The sequence below is a fragment of the Copadichromis virginalis genome, unplaced genomic scaffold (assembly GCF_057382275.1).
Source record: "Copadichromis virginalis isolate Kocher_CV1m ecotype Utaka unplaced genomic scaffold, C_Virginalis_male_GT1.1 unmapped_scaffold_1, whole genome shotgun sequence".
Lineage (NCBI taxonomy): Eukaryota > Metazoa > Chordata > Actinopteri > Cichliformes > Cichlidae > Copadichromis > Copadichromis virginalis.
In genome coordinates, this window is record NW_028188589.1 from 2,361,460 (window position 1) to 2,377,076 (window position 15,617).

A 15,617-nucleotide genomic window follows, 5' to 3' on the forward strand; every position below is an offset into this window, starting at 1 on the left:
TCCTGCACCCATCCGTCGGTAAACTGTACCTGGGCTTGTTGCAGTGACCTGAAGTTACTAAACTTCATGAGTGTATGCACTCACTCCAAGAACCGTATAATTATAAATCTGAGCGTGGTGAAAGTTGGGCAGCACGCTAACGTCTTTTGTCCCTCTGTGTGCTCGTAAGGGTCTGACCCTTTCACTCCTTTGATTTTTCCTCGTATCTTTTCTTTGTCTTTTCGTCGAGTCTGTCTTTGTACGGACCGGCATTGTTCTCCGTCGTTTTGTACATTCCTTTTTTGTGCGGCAAAGATAAAACAAGAAGGTATTGGAACCGGAGAATGAACGTTTTGCAGTGCTGCAATTGCAAATGCTTGTATTTGATGCGGTACTTGGATTGTTTTGCCAGGAGTTCCCGGCATGCAATGCGCAAAGTCACGTGGTCTGTCAATCGCTATAGGAAAAACCATAAAGCCTTTGCATGAAAACAACTGCTTTGATGTACACTGCCTTGTTGGGATATATGTATCAATCTAATAAAGTTAAACCTACACCATTCTCCCTATTCGGGATTTTAAACAGTACATAGCGGAAACAAAAAGACTGCTTGGTAGAGTTAACCTCCTGAACTATCTACAACACATGGTAGAAACCTGAAATTAAGACCAAGAACACTAGAGGTGAGACATGATCATTAATTAATATTAAAATTAATAAATGACAGATTTAGGGATATTTTCATAAAGTATTTATTTACCAAAACAATAGAAAACAGCATGGTAGCACAATATATTTTGCTAACACAGCAACCTTTAAATATGAAAGGAGACAGAGAAAGAAAGGTGAGAAAGAAGAATAAGAATAACACTTAATTGAGTTTTTGATGGCATTTTACACACAGTACTAATACAGTATCTAGAAAATATGGGAAAATACTGGCATCATATACAGTACTTACTTCTGAAGAAATTATATGGGACCCTGAAAAACAGGACACAAGTGAAAGGACAAAGAACTGTGAATGGCAATTGATGGACTTGCTCAGATGATCACAGTACTGGCATCTTTATTCCAGAAAGGAATTAGAGAAATCATATACACTAGTACTTACGTTGATGAACTTAAAAAGTTGAATGGTCTCGAACCTCTTAAACAAACAATGTATGATCAGACCCTGACAAACAGGACAGAAAGGAATAAAGATTAGATGAATATTAAAATCTATAAAGGACAGATTATGATTGAATTGTATCACCAAAGACTATTCACTCATCAATAAAAGGTCACCTACAACACTTCCACAGCAGCAACACTGAACATATCTTAAGACATGGAAACCTTTATGAAGTGAAAGGACAGACATTGAAGGTTGAGAAAGAATTGTACTTAATAGATTTTTTCAGACGATGACAGTACTGGTATGCTTACTCTAGAAAAATGGTTGAATCATATTCCATATAGTACTTACTTAAAATGAACACACTTCAGTCCTCCTAAAATGACTGACAGCATCTGAAATGAAACAATGACAGATTAAGACTGTAAGAATATATGTTTATAAATGCCTAATACTCCAATCTCATATTTATTCTGTCTATTAAGATGGACAAATTCTAAGCATTTACCAATCACTTGACTTGTTTGAAGTGAAGGTAGATACTAAACGTATTCGTTTAGGCAATAACAATAAAGCTGAATTTAATATTAACAATAGATAATTAGGAATGTTTTGCTCATTTTTATTTCACCTCACCAGGTTACAAAAGGAGCTTTCTCAGCAGGTCACTCTTCTCAGCTACCCTGTCAATGACCATGTCAGAGTCCAATGACATGAGAATGTCCTTTTCAGTGGCCATCAGCATAAACATCTCCAGCTTGTTTGCAGACAGGCTGCTTCGGAGTCTGCTTTTAATGAACTTGAGTGTAGAGAACGTTCTTTCACAGGCAACCTGAGTGAGGGAGAGGGTCAGCAGGTACTTGTATGCCAGCCCAAGGAGACGATAGGCATCAGACAGCATGTTGAACCGCCTGAGTATTTGATAGCAGCACAGTGGGCAATTTTTGCAAGAACCACAGCTTTCGGTCACAATTTCAATTTCTTCGTCCCATTCTTCAGATCTGTCCTTTGCTGTTCTGGTCGTGTACTCATCTACATGTGATGTCTTAAGCCTTTCCCACTGTTCAGCAAAACGTTTCAGTTCTGACTGAAGGTTATTAACTGTAGCCCTGCTGTCAAATTTAAGTAGACAGGCGCTGAGGTTCTGAAATGCATTACTTGGAAGAGAAACTGTTCTGACCTGGCTAAACTTCCTGGGGTCCAACCATGCCAAATCGGCAAGAAGAGGGCCATGTATGACAAATCGTCTGTGGATTGCTTCAATAACTGTGTCCAGGATGATGTTGTGCACTTTCACCTCATATGATTTCTCAGCATTGATTTGCAACTCATCTTCAGGCATCTCTCCGGCCATGCCTTTTCTCCTTTTGGCTCTCTTTTTAGGTAGTTCAGCCTCCACTTCCATGTCTGTGTTGTTCTCCCTCTCCTCTAGTTTTTGATTTGTCTGTTTCACAAATGTGTCTGCAGCTGTCTTCACAGTTGGAAAGTCCCTGGCAATACTTTTGAGGCCATCTTGTGTGGCAGTCACCATATGATGGGCAGAGAGAATGTCCATCCCCTTTGACTGGAGGTACTTTGACAGAGGAGTTGTTGCTCAAACACTCTAAGAAATATCTGTGCTGTTAACACAGTTTCATGCTTCAAGAGACACTCTTTAAAGCCTCGTGCTTTGACACAAACAGCTGGCTTTTCTTTTTCCCTCTTTTCAATGGCTTCCATCGTCAGCACTACATCAACGAAGAGGCCATCATCTGGTTTTCCAAAATGTCCAAAGATTTTCTGGAGGGCATCGTGCTTGGCCCACCACCGTGTCTCACCTATTGGACTGAGGCGTCTGTGTCTTGTGTTTTCGGTTTGTTTCTCCCACAGATTAACCCTGTGATGGGACTCCTTGATGAACACAGCTATGTCATTAAGTAAATTAAAGAGTGATCCACTTTCAATGACACTTTGTGTTGTGTCAGCAATCACAAGATTAAGTATGTGTGCATAGCACCACACATGCACATGAGTTGGAGACTGGGCAGTCATAAGTGCTGAAAAGCCTTTGTACTGGCCCTGCATATTTGAAGCACCATCTGTTGCATTCCCAATGCACATGACCTTGTCTAGATTCAGATGCTCTAAAACTCCGGAAAGCAAGTTTACAAAGTACTGCCCCGTGGATGCTTCGCACCTCACTATGGAGACAAGCCTCTCCTGCACAGACTCAGTAACATACCTGATGATTACTGAACACTGATCATAACCTGTGATGTCTTGGGTTGTGTCTAGCTGAACAGAAAACATCCCAGCTTTCTGGACATCACTGGCGATGCTCTCTTGAAGGAGATGGCCAAGTGCATCAATCACTGAGTTGACAGTTGTTTTGGAGAGTAGGGTGATGAGAGATCCTCTACCTCTTGATCCACTGGTCTGATGCAACTTCTTGCTTTTTTCAATGCAGTCATTCAAATGTTCTCCAAGGCACATATCATACTTGCCTAATAACACAATCAGTTCCAGAAAGTTACCATGATCGATGGTGTTATCACCTAAAGTGTATGCAGCCTCATTCTCCACATGCCTATAGCTGAGTCCCCTCTTCCCAAGTACTTTGATCACATCCACTATACGCTCTAAAACTTGCCGTCTCTTTTTCACTTGTGCTCTGTGAGCTGACAACTGACTGCCAGCAAACAAGCTCCTGATGTTGCCTTTTGAGCACCTTAAGAAAAAAGCTTCAGCACAGGTCTGGTGTGTAGTGCTCTTTTCATGCTCCTCTGTGCGCAGATGTATATGTCGCCAGTCACTCATGCCTGTTATAAATGTGCTGGTGTCAGTCAGCCTTGCAAATGCCAGACACACAAAGCAGAACAATAAATGGCGTTCTTTGCAATAAGTAAGCCACTTCCTGTTGGTGCCATCTTTACAGCTGAACACCCTCATCACAACTGCACTGCTACTGTTCTGCTGTGGGTGGTAATCTAAGAAGGCCTGTAATATGGCAGGTTCAGGGCGAGCAAAGTCATCGATGCCCTGGCTCTCACTCTCCTGCTCTTCCATCTCTCTCTTGCTCCATCTCTCTCTCTCTTGCTCCATCTCTCTCTCTTGCTCTTCCATCTCTCTCTCTTGCTCTTCCATCTCTCTCTCTTGCTCTTCTCTCTCTCCTGCTCTTCCATCTCTCTCTCTTGCTCTTCCATCTCTCTCTCCTGCTCTTCCATCTCTCTCTCTTGCTCTTCCATCTCTCTCTCTTGCTCTTCCATCTCTCTCTCCTGCTCTTCCATCTCTCTCTCCTGCTCTTCCATCTCTCTCTCCTGCTCTTCCATCTCTCTCTCTTGCTCTTCCATCTCTCTCTCTTGCTCTTCCATCTCTCTCTCTTGCCCTTCCATCTCTCTCTCTTGCCCTTCCATCTCTCTCTCTTGCTCTTCCATCTCTCTCTCTCTCTTGCTCTTCCATCTCTCTCTCTTGCTCTTCCATCTCTCTCTCTTGCTCTTCCATCTCTCTCTCCTGCTCTTCCATCTCTCTCTCTCCTGCTCTTCCATCTCTCTCTCTCTCTTGCTCTTCCATCTCTCTCTCTCTTGCTCTTCCATCTCTCTCTCCTGCTCTTCCATCTCTCTCTCTCCTGCTCTTCCATCTCTCTCTCTCTCTTGCTCTTCCATCTCTCTCTCTCTTGCTCTTCCATCTCTCTCTCTTGCTCCATCTCTCTCTCTCTTGCTCTTCCATCTCTCTCTCTTGCTCTTCCATCTCTCTCTCTTGCTCTTCCATCTCTCTCTTGCTCCATCTCTCTCTCTCTTGCTCTTCCATCTCTCTCTCCTGCTCTTCCATCTCTCTCTCTCCTGCTCTTCCATCTCTCTCTCTCTCTTGCTCTTCCATCTCTCTCTCTCCTGCTCTTCCATCTCTCTCTCTTGCTCTTCCATCTCTCTCTCCTGCTCTTCCATCTCTCTCTCTTGCTCTTCCATCTCTCTCTCTTGCTCTTCCATCTCTCTCTCTCCTGCTCTTCCATCTCTCTCTCTTGCTCTTCCATCTCTCTCTCTTGCTCTTCCATCTCTCTCTCTCCTGCTCTTCCATCTCTCTCTCTTGCTCTTCCATCTCTCTCTCCTGCTCTTCCATCTCTCTCTCTTGCCCTTCCATCTCTCTCTCTTGCTCTTCCATCTCTCTCTCCTGCTCTTCCATCTCTCTCTCTTGCTCTTCCATCTCTCTCTCCTGCTCTTCCATCTCTCTCTCTCCTGCTCTTCCATCTCTCTCTCTTGCCCTTCCATCTCTCTCTCTTGCTCTTCCATCTCTCTCTCTTGCCCTTCCATCTCTCTCTCTTGCCCTTCCATCTCTCTCTCTTGCCCTTCCATCTCTCTCTCTCTCTTGCTCTTCCATCTCTCTCTCTCTCTTGCTCTTCCATCTCTCTCTCTCTCTTGCTCTTCCATCTCTCTCTCTCCTGCTCTTCCATCTCTCTCTCTCCTGCTCTTCCATCTCTCTCTCTTGCCCTTCCATCTCTCTCTCTTGCTCCATCTCTCTCTCTTGCCCTTCCATCTCTCTCTCTTGCTCTTCCATCTCTCTCTCTCTCTTGCTCTTCCATCTCTCTCTCTTGCTCTTCCATCTCTCTCTCTTGCTCTTCCATCTCTCTCTCTTGCTCCATCTCTCTCTGCTGCTCTTCTGTCTCCTCTGTCACAGACTTCTCCACTTTTGATGATAAATCAGCTGGTGCAACATGGATTGGCACAATTTGTTAAGACTTTGAGAAGTTTGAGAAACTAACCTTAAGCATAAAATAAAATTTACTATCAGTAACTTCATAGCACCCGCCCAGCAGTATATAAACTCCGTCATGCTAGTTACGCTGTACGAGTTATTCTAAGCGACTGTATAAAGTCACCACAACGAAAACAAACTACAACTAAAATTAGTTTATATCTGACACAGATAGACAGCAGGTCATAACTTCTTACCTGAAGTTCAGTTCCTCTGCCACTATGACCGGCGGCCGCCTCGGGTCTCTCCTCCTCCTGCCTCCCCTTTCCTTCATCCACCTGCTGGCCTCCACCACTTGCTGATCTTGCTAAATCTATGGAAGCTATGCCATAGCTACCACCAAACAATTCAGTAATTTTCACACATTTGGCAGCGTCTGCCTGAAGGGCTTGTTTCTTTTTGGCCCTAATTTTTTCGGCACCTCCTTTCCTTTTTTTGTTCTCCATTTTCTTTAGTTCGTCTATAAGATTGCTAAACATGGGGGAGGGTGCATCCGACCTCCTCGGCTGTAATTGGTCCAGCCCAGAGTCGATCATGACCAATTGGCCAATCCAACACCTTTCATTGTTTATACCCTTCCCAAAAAAAAAACAAAACAAAAAAAAAAAAACGGTCGGCCCATAAAAACAAAAAATCGCCAGCGGCCCACCGGGCAAGTGCCCGGTATGCCCGATGGCCAGTCCAGCTATGAGGGCAGGGCTGTGTTGGTCTGAGACTGTAGACATTAAAAAGTCCACAGGAGAGATGGTAGCTGATTAAACAAGTGTCATGAGATAATAACAAAATGCAAAGATTGGTGACAGCGCTTGGAACCATAAGGCAACAAAAAACTGTGAGAAATAATTTAGGCTCTGCCTGTGAATCACTCTTTGCTTCTCTTCTTCCATCCCATCATTTCATATATCACTCTGCGCACACACACACACACACACACACACACACACACACACACACACACACACACACACACACACATTAAAAAATAATAATAATAATTAAAAAAAAAAAGTTGCCTCAACAAAAGGGCACCTTGGGCACCATCAGGAAAGGGGCGGGTGCTCAAGCCCCTGTAGCCCCCCCCCCCCCCCCCCCCCTCTGTACGTTCCTGCTGTTAGGTTAATTGTGCTGATCCTCGGGTTGGGGGATTTGTGTTTGTACTGGAGCGCAAAATTCAAACCAATGGAAGATGGACAACAAAAGTTCAAAGCCATCAGGTGTTCAGGTTAGAAAAAAGAGAAAAGATGCAGGTAAGCAGACGTGTGATTGGATAATGGCAGCTCATCCTGAACCAATCAGACTAAACTCCAAACAATACATTATGTTACAGATTTTAATATTAATTAGTCATTGTTACTTGTTGATTTGTCCTTTTCTCATTGTGTGACGAATTATGACGACTGTTTGGTAGCTGTTATTGTCTCTCTCTCTCTCTTCATGTGTGTTTCTCTGGTGAAACAATAGTTTTGTGTTAATGTTAGGGCTGCACGATTTTGCATAAAATGAGAATCACGATTTTTTGGCTTAGAATTGAGATCATGATTCTCTCATAACAACAAATAAACATAAAAACAACAAATGTCTCACGTTTTGTTGTTGCAGCAAAATGTTGTCTTGCTTGAAATTCCGTCTCCACCGTTGCTCGACGCTGCGTGTACAGAGCAGGTAGTGCAACAATAGAAAAATAGTTGCGGGACGGCACTGTGTAGCGTTTGTCTAGGGTGTTGATCGTTTTCCTAAATCCCTCGTTTTGCACAGTGTTGATGGGAGCCATATTGTCAATCCTCAAGGATTGACGTACGCACGATGTAGTTATAAAACAGGGTTTATTCTGGTCTTGGCAACCCGTGAGAACTGCTCACGGACAAAACAATAAAACAAAAACATCACATCAAAATGCGCTCTTGTACGTAGTGTCAATCAATCAAAAAAATCCTTAATTACAGAAAATAAACCATTTAAAATACACAAACCTCGTGAGCTGACATCCAGGAGGTGCTAAATAGAGCTTTATGGCCTTATTGCCTTATCTTCCATCTTCTTCGTCAATTATTTTCACTCTTTAAACAATATTTTCTCCATGTGTGGAGCTAACTGTGAGTTGCAGCATGCAGACACCATGTGTGCTAGCAAAAGAAAAGTGGCTGGGTGGAGACCCAAACAGCAAAACTGTACCCTACACAGTTCACCACCAGAGGGTGCAAAGGAACAAAATCCAGACATACAGCTTAACAAATATCAAATGCAACAAACATCAAATGCAAAAGACCGTTACACTCCCACCAATCACTTGTGATTAAAAAGAATAAAGTATTGCCTATGAACTAATGAACGGCTTTTGAATGAACTATCGTGAATTATCCTTTAAGCAGAGTGCGGTGGAGAATCGTCTTCCGCTTCCATCAGAATGACTGTCTTCTGAATGGGTCTTTCCAGGTGCACAGGTTTGGAGTTACGTTTTCCTGCTCTATCCAGGGTTGGATCACTCAGCAGCAATTTCACCTTCCTCACTTTTCCATCCTTTCCAGGATACACTTCAATGATCCTTGCCAACTTCCACTGGTTGCGTGGAGTTATCTCATCCTTCAGGAGGACAACATCATTGATCTTAGCATTTCTGTGCTCTTTGGTCCACTTCTGTCTTCCTTGAAGATTTAACAAATACTCCTTTTTCCACCTTGTCCAGAAAGTGTTGGCAAGTAGTTGAACATGACGCCACCTCTTACGGAGATAAAGATCTTCTTTCACAAACCTTCCTGGAGGTGGAGAGATGATTGTGGACTTCATGGTTAGTATGTGATTCGGTGTTAAAGGTTCTGGGTTTGATGGATCACATAGTTGGTCAGTAGTCAATGGTCTGCTATTAATCACTGCCATGACTTCATACAGGAATGTCCTCAGAGAGGAGCTGTCGAGTTGTTTGGCTGATTGTTCCAGAATGGACATGAGAACACTTCTTATGGTGCGAATTTGTCTTTCCCAGACACAACCCATATGACTAGATGCTGGGGTGTACATGAGAAACTCACAGTCCAGTTTCCCTAGCTTGGCTTGATCCATTTCCTTAAATGCTCCAATAAACTCATTTCTAGTGCCGACAAAATTCGTGCCTTGATCACATCTTATCTGACGAACTGTACCTCTGATGGCCATGAATGCACGTAATGAGTTGATGAGGGAATCTGTAGAGAGATCGTCAAGCATTTCAAGATGCACTGCTCTGGAGCACATGCAAGTGATTAGCAAGCCATAACGCTTTAGCTCCTTGCGGCCTTCTTTGACATAAAAAGGACCAAAGCAGTCCATCCCACAGTAGGTGAATGGCGGTGTGGTCTCCATCCGATCCTCTGGGAGGTCTGCCATCTTCTGCTGCTCTGTGCGCCTTCTGAACCTTCTGCATTTTACACATTTATAGATGTAAGATGACACGATCTTGCTGCATCCAAGAATCCAGAATCTGTTAGCTCGAAGTTTGAGCAAAGGCTGTTTCTTGAACCATCTTTATGATTGTTAACTCTGCTTCCTTTCTCTCTTGTTACACTACTGATGTCGTGTGATCTACTCTTGTGATCCTTTGCTTCTTTCACATAGCGCTTGAGTCTAGCAACTGCCTTAATCATCCTCGACCAGTCGGAAAACTTGTGTAAGCGATCTAACAGTGACCTTTGTTCCTCCCCTTGTATCTTGTGGACTTGAACCTTCTTAACCTCCGGGTCACTGGTTGATAACTCTCCCACCTTAATTTCCCCACTGGGTATGATCTTCTGCCAAAGGAGGTCTGGGCCTTTGAACCAGTTTGATGCTACAAGTTGTTCTGCTGTGAGACCTCTTGAGGCGTGGTCTGCCGGATTATCTTCGGAAGTTACATACCTCCATTGGGTTGAATCTGTGCTTTGTTTGATGCGTTCCACTCGGTTTGCAACAAACACATGAAATCTTCTGGCTTCATTGCTGACATATCCGAGTACCACCTTCGAGTCAGTCCAATACCTTTCTTCTGAAATTTCCATTTCCAATTCCTTTTTCAGCATGTCACCAGTGCGCACAGCAACAACGGCCGCCGACAACTCAAGCCGAGGTATAGTTGTGACTTTGGTTGGTGGAACTCTTGATCTTCCCATCACCAATGAGCAGTGGACTTCACCAGTTGTGCTTACTGCTCTGAGGTAAGTGCACATTCCATATCCAGATGCACTTGCATCAGAAAAATGATGAAGTTCGTAGTGCTGTGCCTTGAAGGTCGAAGGAATGTAGCATCTGTGAACCTTTACGTCTGCAAGGTTTCCCAGGTCACGCAACCAATACTCCCACTGAGGTCGAAGTCTGTCAGGTAAGTTATCATCCTGGCTGAGTTTATCTCGACACATTTGTTGCAAAATCTGCTTTCCCAGCAGAATGAAAGGTGACACAAACCCAAGTGGATTGAACACAGAGGCGACTGTGGCCAATACTCCTCTTCTGGTGAGTGGTTTGTCCTTAACAACTACTCTGAACTGAAATTGATCTGATGCCACACACCATTGTACGCCAAGTGCTCTTTCCATGTGTACTTCACCGAGTGCCATATCTAGCTCTTTGGGAGCTGCAGCGCATTCTTCTTTCGGAAGCGAAGCTAGAACTTTGGTGCTGTTTGAGATGAACTTGTGCAACCGAAGTTTGCCCATGCTGCAGAGTTTGCGTGCTTCATTAACCAGCTGTATTGCCTGATCTTCAGTGTCAACACTTGCTAGTCCGTCATCAACATAGAAGTTGGTTTTGATGAACTTGATGGTTTCTTCATTAAAACTTCCTTCCCCTTCAGCTGCAAGATGCTTGAGGCCATAGTTGGCACAACCTGGAGAAGATGCTGCTCCAAATAGGTGTACCTTCATCCTGTAGACAGTGAATGGAGTTTCAAGGTCACCGTTCTCCCACCACAAGAACCGTAGGTAATCTTGGTCACAAGCATGCACATGGAATTGGTGGAACATGCGTTCGATGTCACACATGAAAGCCACTGGGCCTCTTCGGAAGCGACACAAGACTCCGAGCAAGGTGTTTGTTAGCTCTGGACCAGTGAGGAGATGGTCATTTAAGGAAGCGCCTTGGAACTTGGCAGAGGCATCAAAGACGACACGAATCTTTCCGGGTTTTTGTGGATGATACACACCATGATGTGGGATGTACCATACTGGTGTCTTGTCAATGTCTTGCTCTGTGACCTTTTCAGCATCTCCATGGGCTAAGATGTCATTCATGAATTTCTTATAGTCCATGTAGTACTGCTTGTTACTCTTGAGCCTTTTTTCTAAACATTTGAGGTGATGAATAGCACATACCTTGTTGTTTGGCAGGTTCGGCCTTTCACTCTTAAATGGGAGTGGCATTTCAAAATGACCATCCTCCTTGTGCCTAATGCCGGCCTTCATCTTTGTTAAAAATTTGAGATCTTCTTGAGAGACCTTTGTGTCTTCTGGTGCTTTCTCAACAAAGTCAGACTTCAACATCTTTAGGACCTCTGTGGGAGAGATCATTTCCTTTATTTGAGTTCTGTAGACATAGTGAACCTTGTTGGTGAGATTTAAAGAGGGATTAATGTCAGGCACCACTTCCTTCACAATGACTTGGTGACTTATTCCGAAGGCGTCTCCATAATCGAGACATGGATTGCCATAACCCACAATACTCCATCCCAGATCAGTTCTTTGCACAAACGGCTGATTTTCCTTTCCAGACACAACCTCACAAGGAACAAGTGCTTGGGGGCAGTTGTACCCAATCAGCAGACCAACATCACAGCTTTGTAGTGGAGCGATCTCACTTGCAATGCAGTCAAGATGAGACCATGCCTTAGCTGTTGCAGGCGATGGAATGTGATCTCGGTTTGCGGGAATAAAGTCTCTGGCATACGTCACTGGTAGGGAAATGGTCTTATTTGAGTAGAACCCTCTGACTTGTAGACCTGAGAACTTGCGACAGGACACAACTGTGTTTCTTGAAGACATAGTAGTGAGCTTTAGCTGAGTCGATTCACCTTTGATATGCAGAGCTTGTGCCGTTTCTTCAAGAATAAAGGTCGTATCGCTCTGTGTATCAAGGAGCACGTACACAAGAATTTCATGCGCTGGCTCACCTTTGGTTGACACCCATACTGGAATAATGGAAGATGTGTGAGTGTCGTCAACATTCTGTGTGACTCTGTTAGAAGTCGCTTCACTTGTTGTTGGTGTGACACTGTTGTCTTGTGAGACATCTGCGTTCGTTTGTCTTGTCCTGTCACTGTTCTTGTGTGGATTTCTCCTTGTTCTGTCTTCCTTCGTGCGATTGTCATGAAGACATGTTGGATGTCTTTTATTACATGTGTCACAGGTTTCTCTCCCTTCGCAATCCTTGGAGCGATGACCAGAGTTCAGACAGCCAAAACATAACTTCTTGTCTTGAACAAACTTTAGTCTCTCAACAATGCTCTCATTTATGAACCTTCTACACTTAAGTAGGCTGTGACTCGACCTTTCACAGTACACACAACTAGCACTAACAGTCCTATCATTTGAGTTAGTTGCTAGCACCTTTGCTCCATTGCCTCTGTTCCTTGTTGTTTTTGCCCCTTCAGTTTCACTTGGCTTCAGAGCAAAGAGAGATGTTATGGGATTACAGGCAATTTTGGCTTCCCGTGAGATGAAATCTACGAATTGGCTGAAGCTTGGAAAGGTGTGAGTCTCTTCTTGCACTTCTGTAACCTTTCTGTTCTACCTTGAAGTAAGCCAATCTGGAAGTTTTGCGAGCATTTTTTGGTTTTCATTGCAGTCATTGAGCACTTCAAGCCCCTTCATTTGCGACATGGCTGTCTTACAGCAGCAAAGGAAGTCAGCAAATGCTTGAAGTTCCATACTGCCTTTAGAGCTTATCTTAGGCCATGCGTCAAGTTTGTCTCTGAAGGCCTTTGCTACGAGGAAGGGATTTCCATACCTCTCTACGAGAACTGTCCATGCTGCATAGTATGCAGACTCTGTGCCAAGCGGGAAGTAGCCTTCTATTGCCTTCCTTGCAGGTCCACTTACATATTTCCTCAGATAATAAGTCTTCTCTTCAGTTGGTATATTTTTCCTGTCAATCAGAGTCTGAAAGGAAATTTTCCAATCATTATATCTGATAGGGTCGCCACTGAATATTGTTGGCTCTGGTACCGGAAGACGACTTGCATTAAGAGACACTGCAAATGCTTTGACCAGATCTTCTGTGTTCACCTCTTGGTGCGGTGTCACATTTCGTGGCGAGGAACACCGTTTCATATGCTGGTCATTGTTTTCAGACTTGACTTCATTTTTATCAGATCTGTGGTGAAGTAGGTTGTATATTTCTTCATCTGAACCTTCACTTTGTTCATACACTCGCTGTCGAGCCTTTGCTGCATTCAGCTTTTTTACAGTCTCAAGTCGCTCTACTTCTCTGCGCTTAGCTTCTAGAGCCTTTTGTCTTTGTGCTATTTCTGCTTCTTGCCTTTCAATTTCCTTCATATGGATTTCTTGTTCAAGCAGAACTTGGAGAGCAGCCTCATTTGCTGCAACTTCAGCAGCTGCATCTTGTCTTTTAGCCGAGAGCCGGCTGGAGTGTCTAGAGGAAACCCTCGAATGAGAAGAGAGCTTAGTGTGGTGTGACTTAACACTCATCCTGTCTGAGGCTTCTAACTTAGGCATAGACTCAGTCTCCTTCCATTTTTCATCCCTTTGACTTTTCACATCTGAGGCTACGTATTTAGATGAAGACTCAGTGTCCTTCCAAAGTTCTTCATCTCTTTGAACCTCCGCATTACTTGGGCTTGGACACTTTCTTACAGATTTGATAATTGTCTTTGTTATGGCTTCACACGTATCCATCCTTCGTCTTGTGTCACTATCTGGAGATTCAATACGTCTCAAGTCATCATAGGCTGCATTCACATCCTTAGAAGCACTCAAAACCTTGGAAACATGTTCTTGTAGCAGATCCTTTGAGCATTGACCATCTATAGCTCCTTTGGCATTCTTAATGACAACCTTCCACTTCTCATAGCGCACACTGAAACGATGTGCAGCCTTCTTTATGTGCTCACCGTACAGTTCTTTGCCCTTTTCCGTCAATGTACGGACTCGTTGGCTCTGTCGTGCTCTTTGTGAGGTAGTAGAAACATCATCAGCTGTGCCTTCAACTGCTTGTAGTTGCTCATCTGCAGAAAGTTGTTCCACATCACCCTTTTCACTGACTTCTGGATTAGCCTCAAACTCTGCCATTGTTGGAGGGGTTTGGGTTTTTTGTGTATCTTACTTAGCCTTAATGTAAAGGTGCAGCAGCTTAAATTTGATTTGTTAGTTGAGGAGCAAATGAATATTAATCTTCATTTACTGTTACAACTTTAAAGCACAGTAATTACTATTACTCCTTAAACATCACTTAACATGTATACTTAACTCACATTACATCTCTTCTCCAAGCCAGTAATACTGTTTCTTACAGCAACTGCTGAAGCCCACCATATGCACGATGCACAGGTTACTCATCACAACATTAACTTAACACTGTATGAATATCAGTCACTTGAACAGCAGAAATGTAAACAATGAGAAGGAAAGAAAAAAGAAGAAATATTTCAGTCCTTTGTTTATTTATAAAAGGAAACTTATCTTAATTAATTTTACAGTCCTTTTCCTTTTTATTTCTCTTTCTTGTGGTTAATTATATTGAGTCCTTTAACTGAGGCAACACTTATTTTCGGGGCACCTGAATTTCCTGCGGGGCTGCGTCCTTCATCTACCCGTGCAGAGCGGAGTTCTCACTGTAGCACCCTCAAGGATTGACGTACGCACGATGTAGTTATAAAACAGGGTTTATTCTGGTCTTGGCAACCCGTGAGAACTGCTCACGGACAAAACAATAAAACAAAAACATCACATCAAAATGCGCTCTTGTACATAGTGTCAATCAATCAAAAAAATCCTTAATTACAGAAAATAAACCATTTAAAATACACAAACCTCGTGAGCTGACATCCAGGAAGTGCTAAATAGAGCTTTATGGCCTTATTGCCTTATCTTCCATCTTCTTCGTCAATTATTTTCACTCTTTAAACAATATTTTCTCCATGTGTGGAGCTAACTGTGAGTTGCAGCATGCAGACACCATGTGCGCTAGCAAAAGAAAAGTTGCTGGGTGGAGACCCAAACAGCAAAGCTGTACCCTGCACAGTTCACCACCAGAGGGCGCAAAGGAACAAAATCCAGACATACAGCTTAACAAATATCAAATGCAACAAACATCAAATGCAAAAGACCGTTACACATATCTTTGGTCAGGTGATAAGTGATAGCCTCCGTGATGTCTTTGTGCCTGCGGGAGTTTGACGTGTATAGGGAAGCGCTGTATAAGGTTCCCGTTATTGATGTTTGGGTGGTTGACCCGGACGGATTTTCTCCTGTCACTTTCTCGTCATCCCTGACGTGCTCTCCGTTGTTTTTTCCCTGCTAATTTTAGCATCACACGGCACAGCTTCTGTATCACGTGGTATAAGGCTCCGCCCTTGTGATTTGTTGAGTAGGAAGAGTGAGCGCTTGTTTTCATGCAGAGTACGTCCCGGATCAAAATGTGAAGTTTTACAAATCACCACTTCTTTAGTGAATATCATTTCAGTCTCAGACAATCTCGTTTCTCTTACAGAGGTTGAATGCACCTTCTGCGGATGGCGGTACCACACAGTGTGCGTGGACTTCCCCTGCACAGAAGGCAACTACAAATGCTGTGAATGCTAAATAAACAGAAACAAATGATCCCTGTTGTCTTTGCT

General features: G+C 43.4%; 1 protein-coding gene and 1 pseudogene across 1 annotated transcript in view; one reads left to right on the plus strand and one right to left on the minus strand.

Annotated features, from left to right (window-relative positions):
• Window positions 1-15,617, plus strand: part of LOC146679523 (uncharacterized) — a 241,879-nt gene that overhangs the window by 49,458 nt on the left and 176,804 nt on the right. The window lies entirely within an intron of this gene.
• Window positions 12,944-14,070, minus strand: LOC146679527 (uncharacterized; annotated as a pseudogene).